General features: G+C 40.6%; 1 pseudogene; it reads right to left on the bottom strand.

Moving 5' to 3' along the window:
• Nucleotides 1–4,180: 4,180 nt before the first annotated feature.
• On the bottom strand, nt 4,181–23,773 carry LOC149240742 (calcium-transporting ATPase, endoplasmic reticulum-type pseudogene; annotated as a pseudogene).
• Between the last annotated feature and the right edge of the window lie 1,051 nt (nt 23,774–24,824).

A 24,824-nucleotide genomic window follows, 5' to 3' on the forward strand; every position in this document is an offset into this window, starting at 1 on the left:
TCCCTGTTATGGGTTGGAAGTGGACAACTCAAGACCCCTTACCCATCCATGTCTATCATAAGATATTGTGGGACTCTCAGTTCACTCCATATTTCTACCAGATTTGTCACGGACTTATGCTGCCTTTGTATAGAATGTTGTATGATAAAGAACCCCCGAGGTGCTCACCTGAAGCACAGATAGATATCCTCCCCATCGCAAGATGGTTCGGAGAAGAATTTTTCACTTATGTTAGAGTATTTGGAAGTACTACACCCCCTCATGTTCTACCCTTGTATATCCCTGATAAACTCCTAGCTCGAGAAATTGCATATCAAACCTGTTCATAAGGCGGCCTAGCTAAAGACTTAAAGGACAAAAATAAGGCTATATGGCCACAGTTTCCTGTGGCTTGTGGGGCCTTTTCGCTGTTTGATGTAGGTCATGCGTTCACTGAAGTACAGAATATGACGTGTTTACAATTATTTAAATTCCTTGGAAGACCATTTGACCTGAAAGAGGTTGCCCAGAATTTCACAACTATAGTCAAGATAAAAGTGTTCTTTGGAAAAAATGATTTATTTGATGATATATTCCAACATAAAAGCTCACTTCAAGAGATTTTGTGTGAAACCTAATTGCAATTGTCTCCAAAAGACTTTCAAAAGTTCATGGTATACAGAGAAAGAAGACTAGCCAGTATTCCTCTAGAAAAGCTACGACTGTCTGCAAGAGAACCAACTCCAAGCGTTAGTCTCAGTGGGAGTTCAAGCACTAACGGAGCTAAATCCAAGTCAGAACAAGAAATGCCTGAACACTCTAAAAGATCCGGAAATGACCAAGATAGGAGCGAAAAATCAACTAAGGACACCGCTCAGTCGATGGAACTTCCACAACAACAGTTTATTACCTCCCCGCAAAGAGATCCTCCCCCTCTCGTCATTGAAGCACCACCAGTCACGACAGAATTAGATAAGGAATGGGAAACCTTCAACGAACTGATCAATCTTGAAGGACAAGCCCCAAAAACACCTGTGAGCAATACACAGGTAGCAAAGGAAGTAGTCACAACCATATCAGCGAAGTCTCAGAAACAGAGCATATTCCTATTGCTCCATCTTCTAAGCTTCTACTTAATGTAGAAGAAATTCCCTTTTTGGACATATTTTATAGTCCCCAACATAAAGCAGTGGTAAGAAGACAGAGAAAGAAAAGGAAATTAGAAAATACACTCTCTCAAGATGCAGAGCAATTAGATGTCTTATGGAAAGATCCCACCAGTAATCCCACTGAAAATCTCACCAAACTATCTCAGATCGTAGGAGCGTATGCCTCTGCGACTATTGACAAAGCATCAGAAGTACAAAAATTGTTGAAAGAGCGAGAAGATCAAATACAGGTACTGCAACTACAATTGCAACAAGCCAACACTAATAATGAGGCACACAAACAGCTTGAAAAGTTGCAGGAGGACTTCCAGCAAATGCAGATAGGTTATCAGAGAAGTTTGGACGAGAAGGGAAAAGAGTTACAGGATTTACAAGAGATGCACAGAGACGACCCTAAGCTCACAGAGTTTATTTCAGAATCTATTTCCTTGAATGAACAATTGCTGCAGCAGCAAGAAGTTTTGGGCCAAAAGATATCACAGTGGAATTATTATTGTGAAATGAGTGATAAGATCACTAATCAAGTGGTCGACTTACGAAGTGACTATGATCTAATTGATAAACGGGTGACTGAGTACTTGGCTTGGCAGGATGAAGACGAGGGAAAAAGAGCAGGCGCACCAAGAATAAATGAGAATCATAAAGAGCTACTCTTTAACAAGTGGGATGATCAAATCAGGGAGGCAGAACAAGCGGCAGAAACAGCAGCCATGACAGCAAGCATTCTTATTGACTGTGTAAATGAGAATTTGCACAGAGAAAATTTGATCGCAAAAACCACCCCGGGGTATTTACCGAACAAACTACAACTAGAGACTGAATGGAAGCAGAGAGCGCAAGAAAAGGGAAAAGCAATCCAAGCGCTGAACGGGTTAAATTGGGAATGTTACTGGACATACTTGGTAAAGTCGCATAGTCGGTGGATGACTGTGAAGTGTATCATAAATGCAGTCGAAAAGATGGTACCAGCTCTCATCGATTCCGTTTTCTCAGCCCAGCTCAAAGCAGAAGTTATCCAGCTGACTCTCCTTAAACCAATGCTGAATACATGCAGTTTTAAAGACCAGATATAAAAGTAGTTTAGTTCTGAATTTAATTTTGACTTTAAATTTTGCTTAGAAAAAGGGCGGTCATTTTAAACCGCATCCTGAATTTTTGTAAATAAACTATTATTAGATTTAGGAAGTAGTATTTAAACCCTTCTCATGCATTTAGAGAAGGGTCCAGAAATTTATCAAAAACTTGTCCTCAGAACATGCACTTTTGCACCCTCAAAGGAGGTTTTGGTGAATGAATGGATCAAGATTTGTTGATGTTTGCGTTTGATATCTGCTACTAATGTTGCAGTTTTGTACTCTTAGTAGATGTTAGAGAAAGGAGAGATAAATCATTGTTGCTTGAAGCTTATGAGTAGGACCAGTCATAAATGATACTTTTATCTCTTGACCATTTCTGCTTATATGTTAAAGTGATATATAGTTTTTAGTTGTTTATATATTATTGCATGAATGCTTGAGATATCATTTGGCACTTTTGTACGGTGGTAGCTATTTATTATGTTTAATGTATGAATATCTCATTATGCGATATGTTGTTCACAACTATTTCGTCTAAATTTTTATGCGAAATAGTTCATCTTAATTGATTTCCTTTCTTATAATCGCTGAATGATCTTTAATACCAGTTGTTATTTGAAATCTCTTTAGATCTCATAATAGAAGAATTACATCCCGGGTTAGCATAGATTTAGATGTGTTGTTTATTAGATTACAATAGCATAGAATTAGATTAAAGTTTGAATTAGAATAGCTTAGATAGGAACTGTTAGATCAGCAACATCCAATTCTACACACACACACCCATAGATTGGGAAACTGGTCCCATTATCCCTAGTCGGACCCACTATACCAAATGGATAAGGAGCTGCCAACCAAGGTCCGGACCAGGCGGGTATCCCCCTTGTTGTCGACCCGATTTTCGGGGCTTCAACAGGTCCATGGTTCTTTCTTCTTCTTATGCAAAGTTTTTGACAACTCTATGGTGAGATGATATAACACTTCTTGCATGACAAGCTTGTCAGTGGAATACCTTAGCAAAACATGTGGCGGCTTCTCTTCTTTGAAAACTGTAAGGAAGGTGCCACCTGTTGAGGCATACCAATCTGTGATCTTTGTTATTGCCTCCATTGCTCCTCATGACATACAAAGTGGTTCTTCTTCAAATATGAGCTTGTAGAGCGAGATGATGAAATGGTCAGTTAGTTGTTCCATTACTCCTTGATTACTGCAATCTAACAACAGCTTTCAATAGATGTGCACGATAGTTTCTCATGGTTTCCGTGTCCAATTCATGCCAAGAAATTGATATTGTGCACAAATTACATCTAGTAAATATGCATACATATAAAACCTTGCTTTCTCACCCTCGGGAAGACTCTAGGCCTATGCTAGATGGGCTCTCAACAGTTGAGCCAACATATCTGACCAGTTGAATGGCTTCCCCTATTTCACAACCTAGTTCAATAAGACTTCCCACCCTTCAAGAAAGGTCTACGTGCATTTCTGACAATGGATCCTGCAAGCTAAGATAACCAAGAGTTGTTAGGCCTTCCTGAGGGACTTTGTCTTGTATGAATGGGTGGGTGTTTGTCGAAACTTTCATGGCTCTTTCACCTAGCCTTTACCAATATCTATTGTGTTCACATAGCTATTGGTAGCATAGAAAAATGATTCCATGAGCTTCACTAGCTCAGGAAAGTGATACATGCACTAATAATCTTCTTCCAGAAAGGTAGCAAGATTATGTCCGCTATCACTGCTCAATGTCATGGTCTTCTCATTAATATGTGAAACAATCTAGCTAATGAAATCTTCACATGGGAAGGTTGGATATATGCATGCAACCCTATGTAGTCGTAATTGTCAGATACTGAGATAAACTTGTCCGTCCTATAAATATGCCTCAAGGCTATTTGTTGAAAGAGCTTCATTAACTTTTTTCCATGTTATCGTTGACCCCTTTTCCATAAAAATTTAAGTGTCTGCATACACTATAAATTCTACTGGTGTCTTCTCAACTGCTTCCCCAATACTGATTTCAATGCTCTCTTTCAAAGTAGCTCCCTTTGGTTCCATGGTAACAATGACAGCTGGAGAGAATTGTTTCATAAGTGTGGTACCTGTGGGACAAAAAGGACACTCATGGAAAGCAAACATTATCTTTTGCAAATATGACTTCAAAGCATGATCAAGTAGAAAATTAGTCAACTTATGAGAGGGATTGCACAGTTTTCATCAACAAACAAGGGAGATTGGTTGTGGGAACTACACAGTCCTAGCAGCTAAGGGTGCATCCTGAGGCTTGAGACTACACAATGCGTAGTTCAGCCTAGGCAGAGACTGGAAGAGTGTGCATTACATAGTCTTAGTGGCCAAGGTGAGAGGCTTAGCTCTAGAATTGCGAAATGCATGGTTGGGCCAACATGTACTGTGCACTGTGCAATTCCATAGGCCAAGTTCTCAGCTTGAGCCTTAGGATATCACAATTCCCAACTTGGTAAGGAAAAATATGCCCAAGGAAAGTGCATATATGCCAGTGTGGAAGTGTGAAAAATGAGAAGAAGTGAGTACTGATGTGATATTAGGTGTTGATATGACTGAGTATGAATGAATAAATGTATATCAAGTACAGAAACTAAACAAACAGAAGGAAAATAAAGTATGTGAGGAGAGTCGCTACAATGGTGACCATTGGTGCAAAAACAAGAAAAACAATGTGACACCTGTGAAAGGAAAATGACAACTCATAACAACACTTTTCAAATATAAAATAAACGCCAACAACTATGAATATAAATAATCGAAACAACACTCACACAAGCGAAACGACCAAAAGCAACAAAAAAAGCAGAAAAATATGATAAAATAGAAACTCGCCCTAAAAAGTGATGACAAACACACCGAAGGTTCCTTAATCTCCTCAAAAATACTATAGCTCCAATATTGAAGGTGAAAATGAGCTCTAGATGTGTCGATTAAATAGGTTTGGGAAAATTAGGTTTTATGGTGCACATGCCTAAAATCAAGTAAAAACAACACTTGGAAGAAGTTTCTAAAAATAGCAAATGTGCCTCCTTCGGGATACTAATAATGGATCCCTATTTTTTAGGGATTATTTTTTCTTTTTAATTTTTTTTCTTTTTTTGGAGAAACTTTCCATGCATGTTGCTTGTAAATATTGTGAAATTTTGGGGAACTAGGCAACTTTCCGTCTCAATGCATTACGCAGTTTCTGAGATCAATGATGGATTGTGCATTTTCTAGGCTCAGTGTTAGGTTTCCTTACATGACTATGAAGTTTTTGAGCTTAAGGCTAACTGCTAATCTGAACTACGCAATTCCAATCATCAAGATTGCTTACCCTCAAGGATTGCACAGTTTCTAGAGGCAAGCCTATAACTATTGTGTGACCAATTTGGGAGATCATCTTGTGAGTTAGAAAGATCAGTTAAGTGTGGAAACTGTTATCACTCCAGGAAACTCTCCTAGGTTGTAGCTCGGAGATGCCTAGTAACCTATAATCTTCAATATTGTTCTCTGAACTATTGGAATGTATGAAGGTTTGGATCAAGCCAGATAACCGTTTCAACTCTATCTTTTACTCAAGACATGCATGAACACCCTCAACTTGACAAGGCCTTAAACCCCTAATGCTCAATAGTTTATAGATTCAATGGATAGATGGAGAATACTAACTGTACCAGCAGATGCATACATAAACATATATGAACGGATAGCTATAGGAAGTAAATGAAGCTTGCAAATCTAATTTATCAACGCAGAGATAAGATGACATTTATCTAGCATTAGACACAGAAGAAAACATGAATAACCTATTCAATTGCAAATCCAATTTATCAATGCAGAGATAAGATGGAAGTTATCTGGCATTAGACACAGAAGAAATCACGAATAGACTATCCAAGTGCAAGCTTAAAACAGAAGAGAAATGGATATTGAACATGTAACAGCAAAAGAAGCTTGTATTACTGGAATGAAGATGAGAAGCTGCAAGGAACAGAGTATCTACAGTCTCTAGAAGTTGAACCCTTCATACATTTAGCTTTCAGCCATTTATAGGCCTTTTACAATGCTCCTGAGCTCTCAAAGGCTCGGAGTCTTAATCTATCCTCTCTGTCCCTTTAACTGTTTGATGCCTTGACTAGGCAAGCGTGGGCTCGGAGGTTTATTCTTCTGACAACAGAGTAACTACATTCTGTAAGTTTTTTGTGTTGTCTGGGAGCTCTTTTGTGCCAAATATGCCCCACAATCACTTTTGTTGTTTTGGATGAGTTGTGTTGTCTGCTCCATGATATTTCCATTTCGGGTTGCATTGTCCTGTGATGATCCATGATCGCTTTCCGACCTCTATTTCCTAGCCTCTGCTCTGTGATAGAATGGGTCTTCGGGCCTTTATTATCCTTTTAAATGTGAACAATGATTGTTTTTTGTTGTGAACAGAAAACGCTGCAACTGTGAGAAATCTCGCCAAGCTCTCAACATTTCGAACTTCAAGAGTCCTCAGATATGGCCTATTCATCTATCGGGTCCGCCCTTAGGGTCGCTATCGCGTGTCACAGATGGCCTGTCCCTGTTTATTTTCTTTGTATTCTGAAATACGTAAAAAACATTGAAAATACATGAAAAGGATAGGAGGTGAGGTTTCCTTTGGGCTTACAACAAAAGGAGAACCTAAAGAATAAGGAGTTTTATGAATCTCTGAGATTTTTTCTTCGCTGGTAGTATTAGAAGCTATACTCTCAACAATTATTTGTTCTATTACAGAATTTTCTTGAAGAGATATAGAATATTATTTAGATTTACCTGAACCTAATGCTCCTTTCTGCAATACCTTTCTTTCTTTGATGATTTTTTCAAGATCAGATACTGTGTCAGCTTGTGGCTTCTGAGGATTTCTCCAAGTATGCCTCACAAACTGAGCCATAACTATGAAGTGGAGTCGCCAAAAAGGTTCGGCATTCACTCGAGTCACCATATAGATGATTACAACCAAAAAAGTGCCCAGACTTTGGCTATCATCAAAGATGGATCTGTGTCGTCTCCCAAGGAAGCTGAGCTTCAGTCTCCTCTCCCCAGCAATGGTGCCAATTATGTTATCACTCCAGGAAACTCTACTAGGTTGTAGCTCGGAGATGCTTGGTAACATAGCTTCAATATTGTTCTCTGAACTGTTGGAATGGATAAGGTTTGGATCAAGCCAAATAACTGTTTCAACTCTGTTTTTTACTCAAGACATGCATGAACACCCTCAGCTTGACAAAGCTTTAGACCATTAATGCTCAATAGTTTATAGATTCAATTGATAGATGGAGAATACTGACTGTACCAGTATATGCATACATAAACATATATGAATGGCTAGCTACAGGAAGTAAATGAATCTTGCAAATCTAATTTATCAACGCGGAGATAAGATGACAGTTATCTGGCATTAGACACAAAATAAAACATGAATAACCTATTCAATTGCAAATCCAATTTATCAATGCAGAGATAAGATGGCAGTTATCTGGCATTAGACACAGAAGAAATCATGCATAGACTATCCAAGTGCAAGCTTGGAACAGAAGAGAAATGGATATTGAACATGTAACAGAAAAAGAAGCTTGTATTACTAGAATGAAGATGAGAAGCTATAAGGAATAGAGTATCTACAGTCTCCAGAAGTTGAACCCTTCATTTATTTAGATTTCAGCCATTTATAGGCCTTTTACAATGCTCTTGAGCTCTCAAATGCTCGGAGTCTTAATCCATCCTCTCTGTCCCTTTAACTGTTTGATTCCCTAACTAGCCAAGCATGGGCTCGTAGGTTTCTTCTTCTGATAGCAGAGTAACTGCATTTTGTTAGTTTGTTGTGCTGTCTGGGAGCTCTCTCGTGCCAGAGATGCCCCACAATCACTTCTGTTGTTTTGGATGAGCTGTGTTGTCTACTCCATGATATTTCCATTTCGGGCTGCATCGTCCTGTGATGCTCCATGATCACTTTCCGGCCTCTGTCTCCCGGCAATTGTTTCCCGGCCTCTGCTCTGTGATAGAATGGGTCTTCGGGCCTCTATTATCCTTTTAAATGTGAACAATGATTGTTTTATGTTTTAAACAGAAAATGTTGCAACTGTGAGAAATCCCGCCAAGCTCTCAACATTTCGGACTTCAAAAGTCCCCAGATATGGCCTATTCATCTATCGGATCTGCCCTTAGGGTCGCTATCGCATGTCGCAGACGACATGTCCCTATGTATTTCCTTTGTATTCTAAAATACGTAAAACACATTGAAAATACATGAAAAATGGCTTTGGCAAACTTGAAAATATTATATATTTTCATTCCCGAACCCTTTCGAGTTTGGGTCTTATCGCATCAGCGCTGCTCTAGGGTTCCCTTTGTATTTTGTTAAATAACAAAAAACTGCGAAATACATTAAAAAATGGCTTTCTGCGGATATCAAAATCTATGAAATCCTATTTATATAACCATCTGGTCTGGTTAATCACGCCTCTGTGAAACTCCGATGCGATATTGTGATGCGACTAGTCGCAATCGCATATCGCTCATGCCCCGATCCATTGCTAGCGCTCCTTTTTAGTCCCCGATAGTGATCCTGCGATGCGATATGGGCTGTCGATCTGCGAGCTTGATCGATGGTCCATGTTGCATCGCTGATCGATGTCGCAAGTTCCACATGGTCTGCGCCGATTGCCACTGTCTGCCTATGCCAAATTCGATTTCCGATCAGATCTAGACCGTTGATCGGCCAGATCTGACGGCTTCTATGCGTTTGACTGTGTATGCCTCTGATACTTGGCTTTTTCATTGATTTTATGTGTTTTTGCCTCCCAATAGTGCTTTCCGGCTGCTCTAAGGTTTCTTCTCCTGCGGTGGTATTGATCTTTGGCATGATTTTTAATGGCTTTTGAAGACTTACAGAGCATATTTGGATCTATTTTGGGCCATATGCCAATAGGGCTGACAAAAACAAGCAAACACAAACACAAATGAAAAATATAAGTCTCAGTCGAAGCATGAATACCTGAAAACAATACAAGATAAGCTCATGTGGATAGTAAGGAGGGCTCCAAAATCAAAGCATAGAAAAAATTTAGAGGGTGGTTGTAGCTGCTACAACACTTAGTAAGCCTAGCCCTTTTGAGCCTTCACAATAGTTGGCATAGCTATCAATATTCGGTGAACAAGAGGGATAAACTATCGAATTGGGAGTGTTTATGGTCTGATTTGGTATAGGAGGAAATAAGGTGGAATACTAAAGATGGGAGTTCATCCAAGGGTGAGGATGAAGAAAAATTTTCATTGGATGGAAAGTAAAAGAAGGTAAAAGGGAAGAAATCCCAATCCAAAACAAAGTCTAGTAAATGGGTCAAGAATAAATATTTGTCAGAAATTAAATGCTTTCATTTTCATGAATTCGGGCACTATGCCACAAAGTTTCCACACAATAAGGAAATCAAGAATACCTTAGGAGGAGAAAAAGGTGAAGCTTTGGCTTCACGGTTCATGCTTGCATTTTTTTGCCAGCAGAGTGATGGGGAGCATGTGGTACTTGGAATCAAGTGCATTATTCTACATGACAAGGTGTGGAAACTTTTTTAGTGACCTGGAGGAAAATTATTTGCATATGCACATCAAGACAAAGGATGATAGAAGGTATAGCGTGACCGGGATTGGTACATTCACCTTTCAGAGGGAGTCAAGATCCCCCCTCAGGCTCAAGGATGTCATGTTCATTCTGAGCCTAAAGAAAAATATCATCTCTATTGTAGTTTTGGAATACCGTGGTTATGATGTGATCTTCAAAAAAGGAAAGGAATTCTTGCGACACATAGCTACGGGACAGGTGAAGTAGATCGAGGTTCATTTGAAGAAATAATACAAGTTGTATGTGGAGGATTGTGATGCAATGAGCACAAAGCTAGAGTAGATGCGGAGCTACGATGTCGATGAAATTTTCCATAGAATGCTTGGCCATTTGCATCATGGTGCTCTAAAGATCATCAGGTGAAGTAGATCGAGGTTCATTTTAAGAAATAATACAATTTGTATGTGGAGGATTGTGATGCAATGAGCACAAAGCCAGAGAAGATGCAGAGCCACGATGTCGGTGAACATTTCCATAGAATGATTGGCCATTTTCATCATGGTGCTCTAAAGATCATGTAGCAGATAACCACAGGCCTCCCCAAAGGAGCACTTGAGTAGTAAGATGAATGCAAAGGATGTACTTTGGGGAAGTACACAAAATCCACATTCCATGATCGGGACAGCAAAGCACATGCAGTCCTGGAAAGGGTCCACTCTGATTTTTGTGGACCTTTCTCAATAGGCTCCACTTCCAGGCACAATATTTTTGTCATTTTTATTAATCACTTAGCATGGAAGTGTTGGATCTTCTTCATGTGAAATAAGGATGAGACATTCTCCAAATTCATAGAATTCAAGGCACTGGTTGAGAAAGAAACGGGCAAGAAGGTGAAGGATCTTAGGAGCAATAATGGAGATGAGTACATGTCAAATGAATTTAAAATTTTATATGCAAGAGAAGGCATATGATGAGAGTTGATAGCACCCCACAACCCACAGCATAATGGGGTGGTTGAGAGAAAGAATCGTAGCATTGTGGGAGCAGCAAGGGCAATGTTCATGATCAAGGCCTACCTCTAAATTTGTGGGCCGAGGCATGCAAAAAATCAGTCTATTTGCATAACCAGAGTCCTCATCAGATTATGGGAATGATTACATCATAGGAAGCTTTCTCAGGGATAAAGCCAGATGCATCACACTTCATGATTTTTGGAGCCTTTGTTTACTACCATGTCTCCAAAGAATCAAGGAAAAAGCTAGAACCAATAGCAGAATTGGGGTATTTGTGGGATACACAGAAACTCCCCACAACTATCGTGCATACTTTCCTTCCCTCTGGCTCATATTTATGTGAAGGGATGTAAAATTTGATGAATATAAATCAATGCGATGCTCAATTGAGATGGAGCTTCAGATCCCACCGAAAAACAAGATTTTAACTCCAAAGGAGGAGCCTCAGGAAGTTGTGGAGCATCCACAAATTGAGGAGAAGGGATTGGAGACAGACACTCAAGAAGAACCATCCAGAGAAGGCAGGAAAAGGACCAGGTATGTTGATATACTTGTGCAAGATGTGAGGGAGAATGTGGGTTCTCCTTTAAATCAGTGCAGGAAGAGAAGGTCACCAAATCGGTACATTGGCTACATGGATCTAATGACCAAGCTTGTAGAGACTAAGCCATCCTCTTTCGAATAAGTAGTAGATAAATATGTATGGTTTGATGAAATAGTGGAGGAATATGAATCCATTGTAAAAAATAGTGTTTGGGAAGTGGTCCCAAGACCAGCAGACAAATCAGTTGTGGGTTCGAGATGGACCTTCAAGGTAAATCATGCAACAAAAGGAATCATAGAAGAGTACAAGGCCAAATTTGTGGCCAAGGGGTGCTCTCAAGTTAAGGGGATTGACTAAGAGGATATCTTTTCTCTTATATCAAGGTACTCATCTATTAGATCAATTATTTCTTTGGTTGCACAGATGGGGTGGAATATCCACCAGATGGATGTAAAAACAACATTCCTGAATGGAGTTATTGAGGAGGAGGTATATATAAATAAACCATAAGGCTTCGAGACTTTTGATCAAGAGTATCATGTGTGCATACTCAAGTGAGTGTTGTATGGTCTTAAGTAAGCAACCTGTGTTTGGTACACTAGGATCAATAACTATCTCACTAGTTTGGGCTTCACCAAAAGTGAAGCGGGTGAAAACCTCTATCATATCTTGGTAGAAGGTAAATTGTTGATTATTGTCTTATATGTTGATGAATTTATTTTAACTAGTGATGAGAATCTAATCAGATATTTCAATGACCTTGCAAGAGAGTTTGAAATGAAGGACATGGGTATCATGCATTACTTCCTCAGATTGGAAGTATGGCAAGGCAACAGGGAATTGTTTGTCTCTCAGGGAAAGTATGCCAACAAGATACTTCAGAGGTTCTTCATAGAGACGCCTCTAGTTTCCAGTTGGAGGAAGGAGGATTCCACTTTAGGTGAGGAAGTGGATGCTATTGTTTACCGGCAGTTGGTGGGCTCACTAATGTATCTTGTGAACACATGACCAGATATGTGCTATACAGTCAACCAGCTAAGCAAAGCTATGGTTAGGCCAGCTAAATTATTTTGGAGGGAAGCTAAGCATGTTCTATGTTACCTCAAAGGCACTACTCAGTTTGGACTATGGCATAGATAGACAAGGGGAGTGAAGCTATGTGGCTTCACAAATGTAGATTGAGCAAGGAGGTCATACATCAAGTGGAATTTTTAGTTTTTGCCCTGCAGTGGTTTTTTGGTATAGCAGGAAGAAAAGATTTGTGGCACTCAGCTTAGTAGAAGCATAATACATGGCTACTAGTCAAGCATCATGTGGGGAAATCTAGATGAGAAAGATACTTGTTTGAGTGTTTGGTCAGATGATGGATCCAACTGTGATATACAGTGATAATCATATTTGTATCAATTTCTCTAAAAATCTTGTTTTTCACAACCGATCCAAGGATATATATATTCGTTATCTTGTTATAGTACATTCTGATAGAGGAACAAGATGTTGAAATTTTCACAAAGGCCTTGTCAAGAAGGAAGTTTGAGTTCCACAGGTGTAGGATAGATGTGGTTGATAATCCCTTTCTTGTTGAGGGAGTGTTGAAAAATGTAGCAAGAAATTCTCAATTTGATTTGCCTTGATTAAATTGAGAAATATCGAATTTCCACATCAACAGACAACTTGGAAGATGTTAAATTGTGTGACATGGCTTGTGTCATCCAGTTTACTCAGTAAATTTGACTTGGAGGAGTTAGATTTCAGTTCAGCATGTGTGATTGCTAATTTGTAGCAATCAAGATTAGTTATCTCAGGTTGTTTTCAGTTAAAGTAGTTCCAACTTTTGGAGGAACTAGTGGAAGCTCAGTTAAGTAGTGGGACTTCAATCAAACTCAGTGATCATATAGTTAACCGATCAATCAGCCCAAAATAGCTAGTGGATGTAGAGAATTCAGGTTACCCAGTTGAGGTGGAGATTCCAAGGCATTGTAACATCAATTGTATACTAGTCTTGAGTGTACAGGTGTTGCATGCAGTCAGATGATCAGCCTAAGGAATTGTGCAATTCAATTAGAGGAATTTACTAGAAATAGGGGCCTAATTCTTTAAGGAAAAATGCAAGGAAATAGGAGCTCAAGCCGAGGAAAATTTTGACTATGTCTAGTTTGGAGGCCTTCAGTGGGTAGAGAGATAGGTTATTCACTTATAGGTTGTGCTCAATTAACCAAAAGAAATTGGAATACATATCTATTCATTTGATTAATGCAAACATTATTGGGGCCATTTTTTTGAGATTTTGTGGAGAAGGAATTTGATGACAAGTGGCAGGGACAACGTTGGAGTTGCGGAGTTCATAACCGAGGGAAGAATATAAACTAGAAGATGACTGGAAGTCACGGAAAGGTGGCGGAAAGGAGTAGGAACGGTCGAGCAAGGAGAGAACAAAGGAAACCAATAAGGAAGGCAGTTGAGCATAAGGAAGGAAGAACTGGTAGTCTGAGCACATGGTAGAGGATAAAAAGTAGAAGAAAGAGCAAAGGAGGGTTTTTTTTTGTCAATCGAGTGAGTCGGTGATAGTTAGAGCATTCCTGTTTTGTGGAGGAATGTGAACAACTCCATGGTCTTGTCTGTGTCTGTTTATGATGTTTGTGTTATTCATTTTATTGATGATCAGGCCTTGAGCCTTATGTACCACTTTATGTTATGTTAATGGAAGAGATGATTCAGATCCACGTTTGGTTCTTAAGCTCCGTGTTGACTCTTTAAAAATTTTAATGAATGCATCTAGTTATATAGTTTCCTGATATGGCATGAGTAGATCATTGTGATTGGTTTAATGTAGATGTTAAACTATTATATTGTGGTCTCATCTACTTGATATGACTCCTTTTTCGCCTAATTCCACCCTCATCTAACTTCAATTGTGGCACGTCTCGGGTGAGACTCCTTGCCCTCTCTAGGAAAGGTCAAAATGTTGACGTTGCTCTAGACTACATTGGAACCTTGTTGGCCCCTTGCACCCGAACCCAGGGTCTCAACTTTGCTATCATTTTTGTGTCAACAAATGGTTCCATTGTGAGGACCTGAAATAAAAGAGGAGGGTTAAAAATATGGTATCGAGGAATTTTAAGAAGGAAATACCGAATTGGTGGGACGATCAAGTGGATTGGTTTGTGTCTCAGCAAGCTCTACTTCGCAATCAAGTTGTTTCTAAATTGAAAGATGAAGTTCTATACTCAGAGGTTTTAAGTAATCAGTACGAGATCTTCTGGTGTAAGTTTCCATAGGAACTGTACAACTACTTGTGGAGATTGCAAGTGAAGGATAGGTCAAGAGGACAGACATTGTCTCGTCGCGACTAGACTCCTATGAATCTTGAGGCGATCTACAATCTTGACACGGATATGACAAGAGAAGTAGATTTCTGGGTGAAAACCACATTGGAGGGGTACGCTGTCAAGTTCACAGTAGAAATCTACCATTCCTTTTCAAAATTCGATGTTGTGTTTCGAGCGGGTTTAAGAGGGAAGTTGTTGAAAGAAGTACCTCTCTGGATTAAAGTCTTAATGGTGGAAGAAGGTTTTCTTATATTTTAAGGTTTAAGCATGGAAACATAAACCCTTAGTACTGGGGGGAGGATATAAGGGGAGAAATGATATCGAGTAAGGTATCATGAGGTCATTAGAAGGATGGACGCATAGGATTCACGAAGGGCTAGGGAAGTGAGAGTGTAGAGGAGGGCACGGATAGCAGAGAAATGGCAGGAAAGGGCCACGCAGGCGATTAAAAGGTAGTCGGAAGAACTACACCAAGCAGAAGTAGTTTTGAGGAGCCTGAAAGAGGAAGACATAATGGAGAAGAACTCGGCGAAATGGATAGAGACAGCAGGGACTAATGGAAGTCCTAAGGGTGCTAGGAGCCCTCCCTCGCCAGTTGCGAAGGAGGGGTCCAATGGAATTGGTCACATTGACTCAAAGGAAGATGTGGAGGAGGAGAAGTGCTTTGTGATGAGGAGATTGTTCGCAGAGAATGAGGTTTCCAAAAGAATCAAAGATCCAACCCCTCGAAGCTCAGGTAGTGTTCCCCCCAACCTTCCCCTGGTACTCTACAACAACCCTGGTAAATTTGTTTCTAAGTTTCTTAAGACGATAAGAGTGCATAATATGCATGTTAACTATAAGGCTTGTACTTCTAGTAGCGTGTTTTCTTTAGTGAGACATTTTGGAAGCTTTTCCGGTGGGTTTTTTTAGGTATAATTTCTCTGAAATCCGACAGGAATTTATTGGAATCACAAGCTTGATGGGTAACCCCTGCATAATCAAAGTGCCCTACGGTTTTTCAGAGTTTTGAATCCATACATACAGTTAAAAAACCAATTTAAATATCATAAATCAAGATTTCACCTCAAATGTTTACACCGAATTTCGGCACCAGAAAGTCCAAAAATTCGCACTAAAGACAACTCCCTACTAGTAGTAGTGGAAATAGTAGTAATGGTAATTTTGAATTACAAGTATCTCAACATTCGGGATTACAAGGCTTTGTGCTTTTAGCACGAATGCAATCCACAATGGTCGGGTCATTTACAAGATATCCAGAATTATTCAGTAGAGGAAATGAAGACTAGAGCAACACTGGTACTTATGTGAGGCTATATGGAAGGCTCGTCAGACGCCCGACAATGTGAAGTTGATAGAGTTCCAGACCACTCTCAGAGAAAGGGCCCTAAGGTGGTTCATAAAATTTTCGGAGTTACATCAAAACCCAACGATGGATGAGATTAAGAGAAATTTTGTACAAGAATTCAAACTTCCCCAGACGGATCAGCAAGGGTTGTCAGAGCTCTAGGAGATAAAGTAGCAGGAGGAAGAAATTCCCTGGGAACTAATGAAACGTTTTAAAGATGCAATTTGTATCCAAATCACCAGAGGGATTGGTTCATCAAAGCCTTGTTACCCCTCACCTAGACGCCACTAACACAACAGAAAATCGAGACACTGTAGGATGCTCTAGAGAAAGAAACCCAAATAGATGCTATGGCGGGATATCTACATGAATATCGATGGGGAGCTGCTTCTCATGACCCCTCTATCTTGGACCTCCAACACCAAATTGAAAGCCTAATGGAGAAGTTGAAATATCTACATCCAATGCGCACAGCGAGACCGAATGTATGGTGTACCAAATTTCTAGTGGAGGGTCACGTTGCCACTGAGTGCCCAAGACTGAGGGTCATGGGTGCCGCATTAGGGCCAGGGGTACCATCAAGGTCCCCACCTCCAGTAGGAATCACAGCGGTAGGGTCACAAGGCACATTTTCGGTCTGCAACCAACCAGAGTACTGTGAAGTGTATAGGGGGTATGGACACCCACTACACTTATGCCCAATATTGCAAAACAATTTGAATGCCCTGAATAAAACTATTGTGATTTATGCACATCCATAACCCACCACCTAGACCAATGTCAAGTGTTAGATGTGCTAGCAGATCGGCTAGACCTTTCGACCTTCAGGATCATTGAGACTACTTGCAGTGGGTGAGGAGGAGGAGGAACGAGAGGAGGAAGGGTAGGGAGCATGGGACTTGTTCGTTTCTATAATTGTGACCAAGAGGGACATGTCACACAGGACTACCCCCTACCAAGGATACCCTAGTGCTCATAGTGCAAGGTCAATGCCCATGCAACAGAGGATTTCTCAGAGATGATCGCAAGATGGGAGGAGTGGAACAAGAAACGAGGGATGAATCTAATCAATGCAAAACCCAGGGTTACATAGGTAGTCCCGCTGCCAAACATAAACATAGTTACCCTCAGCAAAAAAAGATTGGGGCTGACCAGGGCACCCCATTCCAACCAAAAATCATCCGAGTAGCCTCACCAAAGTTTTCATACAACCTTGGGAAAAAAAACAATACTACCAGGAGGCAGAAAAATTGTTTTACAACCCTACTAGAGGCTCAAGACCATCAAATGGGCAGACAGAGTCTTAGAGAGATAAGATTTCAAACCTTCCAAAAACCACTGTTGTCCGCCCTATTAAGGAATAGTTCAGGTTGTTCCTGCAGATTGTCAACAATGATCAGATGATATGGGAGCTATGGGGAATCCTGAAAGTAGCCATACCGGAGGAAGAGATTGAAGAAGGGACAATATCTGCCAATTTACCTGAGAAGCACACTAGGAGAGTAAGAAGAAATAAGAAGAGAACGGGTATGGAATTCAAGATTGATGTGAAAATTGTAGGATTTCAAATCAAATACAATATGTTAGATCTGGGCTATGATGTCAACATTCTACCAAGAAAAACATGGGAGGCGTTGGGGAAACCTCAACTGAAGTTTTCACCAATCCAATTGTGGATGGACAACGATTACTATATACTTCCAATTGGGAGACTGGAGAACATAGAGGTAGATATGGAAGGGGTGAAGACACACGTGTATTTGAGGTGATAGGTATTATGGGAGACAAATATCCCTACCCGACAGTGCAAGGCATCGACTAGGCCTATGAGAATTATGCCATCATCGATTTGAAGAAGGAATTGATGATATTTAAAGTAGAGGGAGTAAGAGTGATCTAGACGCTAGACCCGTATCAGGGACCCAAGTTCATGGAACCTATAGATAGCAGAGAAGGGCCATAAATGTTAAACCAACTCTACAGATTAACAGCAGGGAAGAGAGAGGATTACATAAACCTAACAGCTAAAGGATCGGTTAGCTGGAGGGGTATATAGAGCTCTGAGGTTAGATCGGAAGCCGCATGGGATGATTGGTAGAGGGGCAGATATGAAGTCAACACCAGGCATTGCGCAACAGCAGGTCACATCAATTGGATCAAGAGACAGGTAAGAGACTTTCCCACTTTCAATGGTATAGACTCAGTAGATATATTTCTCAACAAGGTTGACGGAACTATAAGGGACGAACATAAAATACCATTATTAAAAATTGAACTATAATCGACCCCAACATTATGGTTGGGGGTCCACCGCAACTACCTCCAGGACTGGGAAAGGATCAAGAGAGCCATGAAGGAAACATTCAATCATGTGGGGGAGTACTCGCAAGAGTTTGCAAAATACAAGGGGAACTCATATCCTTGACAACACTTGGATAGTTTTAAAGACAGATGGAATTGAGAAGGAGTTTCAAAGAAATTATGGGTACACATGTTCATACACACATTAGGAACAATTACTCAAGCGTGGTATATACAGGAAGACGTAAGAAGGCAAACGAGAGATTGGGACGCTCTAGCCGAACAATTCATTAGCAGTTTCTCTTTCAGGGATAGTGACAGCTGACTAACTGAGTCTCTGCATGCTATAAAATGAATCCTCTTCACATCAGGCTAGTTATGGGATGGGTGCACCGATGAGAGGATCTTACAGTTCTTCTATGAGTCAGTATACTTAGAAGCAATGGCTTGTAGGAAGGTGAACACATTACCAAACGAGGACGACCTGGAGGGGTTATGGTACTTGACATTCCATGAGATTGAAGGGGAGAGGGATATCCAGGTGGGACCTATAACAGATTCTCTACACTTACCCCCAGTGAAGTTGCGGAATCCTAATATTGGCACGAAGGATAAACCTAAGCTGGCATCAACTAAAGACTATTGGGATGAACACACGACAAAATAAATTTTTGATCTCCTATGGGAGTACAAAGATCTATTTCCATCATCAGTTGCATAGATAAAAGGAATTAAGGGAGACATAGGAGAAATGAAAATTGTACGGAAGCCTGATGCCAAGCTAGTAAAGCACATACCATACAAGTTGAACCCAACAGTCAAATAGAAGGTCCAGAAAGAAATAAACAAAATGCTAGAGGCGGGAATTATTTTCATGGTGGATAAGACGGAATGGGTCATCCCGAGAGTAATACAAAACAAAAAGGATTCTACGGGGATAAGAGTCTGTGTAGATGGTGGGCCCCAGTATTGCAGCAATAATGCTGCAACTCCTGAGACTCCCTTCTTTAATTTTATCAACCCGGTAGTTCGTAACAAACTTGGAAGCGACGGTGATGTATGCACAAGTACTAGCTCTTGCCACAGCTGTCACTTGGTCAGCTGGCACAAGTCCGCCAGGAGCTTAAGCCAACTTCTATGAGCTCTTAGAAGAAGCTTTTTAATTGATGGATGAAAGCTAACTCAAAGGAAGCTAATCTACTTGCGGAAAGAAACTGAAAGCCAAAAAGAAACGCAAACCCTAGCAAACCCTAATTCTACCAGCTAGTCCTACTGACGCAAAGGAGAGCATGCAAACTACTGAAAGGGATGCCATTACTTCTATGAAGGTAAAATACATGTGTCTAGACTACCTCTATTTGAAGAAAACATCTTTTTGTATTTTTGACTAAGTTATTAGAATTATCATGCATGTGCTTTTAACTTGCTTTTCACTGTGCAGGGGTGGATCAAGGAGGAGAAATGCTTGGAAAAGGTTGGGATGGTACAGAGAGGGTCTAAGGATCCCCTAACACTCTTCCAGAGAGTTTCACAAAGTTTGGTTGCCAAAAACCCTTGTTTGTGAGCTTCTACAGGAAGTCTGCAGGGGTTCTACAGGATGTTTCAGGAATTTCTACAGGATGTTCAGAAATTTCTACAGGATGTTTTAAAATTGGATTTTGGAGGATGGGTGAGTGAGGTAAGGTGCATGAATGGATAGGGAGGTAGGGTAGGGGCCTGAAATGACCTACGGACTGATGGTTGGAGTGGTGAGAGGGTGTGGAAAGATGGCTTGGCTTAAAGAAGGCTAAGACAATGGAGGAGCAATAAGGTAGGGTTACGTGGGCAGAAAGACAGTTGTGAGATGAGGAACCTAACTAGGAGATGGAGAAGCTGGCCTGGACGAAGCTTGGGTGAATGAGAGGGAGATGGAGATGCCCTGCACGGTGTACACTTAACCGAATCAACTAAGTCCTGCACATAATCGAAATCTTAGCTAATCTAGTCTAACTGTCAATGAAACAAATGAACAGCAGCTTTATTCATAAAGAGAACCATGTACAACACTTAAGCAAAGAAACATTTCAAAAGGCCTGAACGCATGATTAACTCCTACAAATGAAAACATTCCACCAAAGATTGCATGGACAAGCAAACTAGTGTTTTTGTTGGGCAGCAAGGTCACCTTTGTCCCAACTCCCGATCCCACTGAGGGAGAGGTAAGATCAGAGGTGCTTGAGCCCTTTTTCCAAGGATCCTTTATGTTATTAACCTATCAAATCAATCTGAATATGAAAATATACTTTAATTATCAAAAGCAACCTAAATAACAAAACAAGATTTAGATCTAAATAGCAGATTTTATTCTAAGAATGCAGCAAAGACACATAAATATAAACAAAGGAGGTACTGGGCACTTGAGATGGGCCCAACCCCAAGAGCTACAGCCTCCTAAGAGAGATTTAGAGCTGGTGCAAAGCTGGATTCATCTTTATTGAGCAAGAAAAGAAGAGTTACATCAAAACTGTCCACAAGGAGAACTTGAAAATGAGTTGAAAGCAAAGCTAATCTATTGCCTAAAAATCGAAATACAAACTAGCTAACTTCTGCCTACAAAATGACTAACCATTGGCCAACTACTAGCTACAAATTGACTAACTACTAGCTAGCTACTAGCTCCCCAAATTGAGTAACTGAAATGAGGCCCTAAGCCCTCTTATTTATACAAATTGAGGACCCCAACAGTCCTCCTAAACTTTAGGGACTCGGCTTCCCTAGGCTTGTAGTTAACAGCAGTCTTACTTGACTTGCTTGGCTGCCCTTGTGCTAATTGATTTGGTGGCCCTTGAACTCCGAGATGATGGTGGAGAATTCGAGGTAAGGGCCCATAAATGAAGGGTACACCTTCCTACAAATCCTCTCCCTTGTTCTCCCACGAATTTGGCTGCCAAGTGCTCATTAAGACCTTCAATTTTGTCTCCAAATTGACCAAAAAGGCTACACAAAGCACCCATTAGACTTGTTGGCATAATGACTAACCCAATTTACTCTATTAGCATAAATATAATCAAAAACATGCAATAAACTAATGAGAATGGTGGATTAAGTCAAATTAGGAGGTTGAATGAGCCCAAATAATTATCCATTTTTGGGGCTCATCATCACCCCCCTACTGAAAGTGTTGCTCATCCTCTGAGCAACCAATTTATCTCCTCATCTTTGATGGCCTTGGTGGCCTCCTTTTCATGCCAAGCTTCTGAAGTGATGTCCTCTTCTCTGTCATGAAACAATGCTTTTCTCTTTGCTTCTTCCCACTACTTGCTCCTTTTCCTAAAGAATTCTCAGCTTTGGTATGATTGTGCAAGTATATTCAATCTGATGGTGGAAATGGTGGTGAAAGGAGATGAAACCAGTGGAGGATGCAAGAAAAGAGTGGTTGCATGCCTCCTCAACAAACTTCAAGCTTCAAATCCCTCTCCATAATTGATCCTGGCCTGCCCAAAGGCTTCGACAGGATGTTTCTGGTAAAAAAACAGAACTTCCTGTAGAAAGTCCTGTAGCTTCCTGTAGAAGGTTGAACCATGACTAAACTGTGTCCGAATCCTGAAAAAATGAGTGTTCATGGAGGGGATGGATGTGCTTAGGGTGGCCAGCACAGGTGCTTCCTCCCTAGCTAAAATCTCGGCCAATTTCTCCTTCTGCTGCCCTCTCCCCAAACTTCCTTGTATGCCAATCCCAAACAATGCAAAGCCTTTGAACTCATTTGATGAAACTTCCTCAAGAGTAATTCCCTTGATGCATCATCTAATTCAACAACTGATCCGTCTGCAAGTTGTTGAAAAGCACTCCTTTCAAGCAAATTTTCCATGGCGCCCTTCACTAGCAGACGATTTTGTCCCATTGGTTCCGTGACAATAACACCCATGGATTTTCGATCACAATCAAACTCCAATAAAGCCCGCCTCTTTGATCGTTGTATCCACCAATCACAATTTCCCAATTTCACTGTGCCACTGTTGAGAATGGCACTTGTATCACCTGCCATTGGGTCTGGAACTCCCATTTTTTCAACCAATACCTTCAAGACTGCCTCAGTGGGAACACCAGTAGCATGGAACTGGTGACCTTGACCAGATATCCATGCATCATTGCAAACTGCAGCAACTTCTGCCAAAGTTTCTAAATTTTCCCCCATATTATGTGCAGGCCAATCCAATATTTTTCCATCCTCATGATTATATGTTGTTCCTTCAACAGTAAACTCTCTAAGTGAACCCGCACTGTGCCCTATGGCTATAAACTCACTGACAGACATCTGATTGGTTGTAAGAGTACCTGTCTTATCAGAGAAAATCATTGTGGTGCAACCCAAAGTCTCCACGCTCGGTAACTTACGCACAATAGCATTCTTTTGTGCCATCTTACAAGTGCCAAGAGCCAAACATGTAGTAATCACAGCAGGCAATCCCTCTGGTATAGCAGCAACTGCCAGAGCAACAGCAATCTTAAAGTAGTACGTACATTTCTCAAAGGAAAACCTGATATTTTTTTGGCCACCCATCTATGACTTCCCATGAAAGAAAATATTTGTAGTTCATGATCCAAACAAGAATACAAATGGCACCAATCACTATTGTCAGTCTTTCACCAAATTCATCTAACTTTCTTTTCAAAGGGGTATCATGACATTCCATTGAAGCTTCCTGAATTTGTGCTTGAATTTTACATATTTCTGTAAACATGCCAGTGCTCACAACAATGCATGTGCAGCAGCCATTGGTAACTGTAGTTCCTGCAAACACCATGCATTCTTTTGACTGCAACTCACAGTCACACAAGGTGGCTGGATATGTTCTTTTGACCACAGGCATGCTCTCTCTGGTCAGGGAGCTCTGCTCCATCCTAAAGGTGGATGTCTTGAGGGACACAATTCTCATGTCTACAGGAACCTTGTCTCCCACCTTCAGTTCCACTATATCTCCTGGAACAAGTTCTCTGGAGGGAAGATCTACAACATAATGTCCATCTCTCAAGACCTTTGCATGATCAGATTGCATTTCTTTGAGAGCTTCCAAAGCCTTCTCAGAATTATTCTCCTGCCATACTCCAACAATGGCATTGAGGATGACAATCAGGAGAATGACCAAGGGCTCTACATAGGCTGTTATGCCCTCCTCAGAAGACACATTATCACGAAAGTAGGCGAGAAGAAATGAAATGCCAGCTGCCAGCAGAAGTATTTTAACAATTGTATCATCAAATTGCTCCACTACCAGCTTCCACAAAGGTGTACCATTTTTCTCCTGGAGCTCATTCCATCCATATATTTGACGTTGTTTTTCCACTTCATGAGAATTTAAACCATTCTCTAATCTCACATCATATTCTTCTAAGAATTCTTCAACAGTTTTAGACCAAGCAGGGAATATCTTGTCCTCCATGGACTATGAAATAGATGATCAGATTCTGAATTCAAACAGATTGCTCCACCATTAACAGATCTATAAAGCGTTTGAAAAACTCCAAAATCAATACTTTCAAGAACCCTGGTAACCTTGGACACGAGCTTTAACTACTTTTCTCATTTCAAGCTTGAATTTTGACAAAAATCTCGGGTTTTCCTTCTGTAGAGTTGTTTTCTGCGTTTCCTGTAGACGACTTCCTGTAGAAACGCCTGTAGAGTGCCCCTGCACCTCTAAGTGAGCACGATACGCTGGAGAATTGTGAACCAGGCCACAAAGCTCAATGGAGGACGATGGGTTAATCATTTTGTGGAATCAGAGGATGCATACTTCAGTTGAAAATGTTGCAAGTGCAAGTTAACAGCAGTCTGTGAGTTTCAGCTGAGCGTTCGTTAATTGCTACGTGATTTGTGGTGAAGGAGTGAGGTGGCCAGGTGTACATGGCCACATGCAGACGACAGTGCTATAATGAGCTGCATGTCCTCTTATTGTTAATCAGTTGCACTGGAGTTAAAGCCTCTACCACTGTCTGTTTTTTTTTATTTTTAATTTCCACGTGAGTTGTCTAACACATACATTGCATGATTCTTGGCTGATTGATAGAGAATTGGACAAGGAATTATCGGCTTAATCCTGCTATATCCGTGGCTCAATTCCACCATTCCATTCATTCATGCAGTTTTTAAATTAGATTTGTGCAATAGAAGAACGAGTTTCAGTCACGTACCTGAAGTCAAATGGCTGCTGTGAGGTGCTGAGGCTAGTCATTACTGCATGCACTGGTTTCTTTGGTTGCATGAGGGCTTGGCTGATGATTTTTGCTTGTCTTCCTTGTGCAAGTTTCCTCTGGCCGGATGCATGCTGCAGGAGTTCATTTCCACGCTCAAATATGCACCTTCAAGCTGTTGCGCTGAATTTTCATAGGATCGGAACTTGTTTTCGCCATTGCTCCCAAACGGAAAACCGGATTGATCTGAAACTTGCTGAGCACATTCTTATCATCATGATGCACCTCCCATAGCAAAATCGT

This window comes from Pinus tabuliformis, chromosome 8, assembly GCF_031772625.1.
Source record: "Pinus tabuliformis cultivar Carrire ecotype Pingquan chromosome 8, CPIR1, whole genome shotgun sequence".
NCBI classification, from domain to species: Eukaryota; Viridiplantae; Streptophyta; class Pinopsida; order Pinales; family Pinaceae; genus Pinus; species Pinus tabuliformis.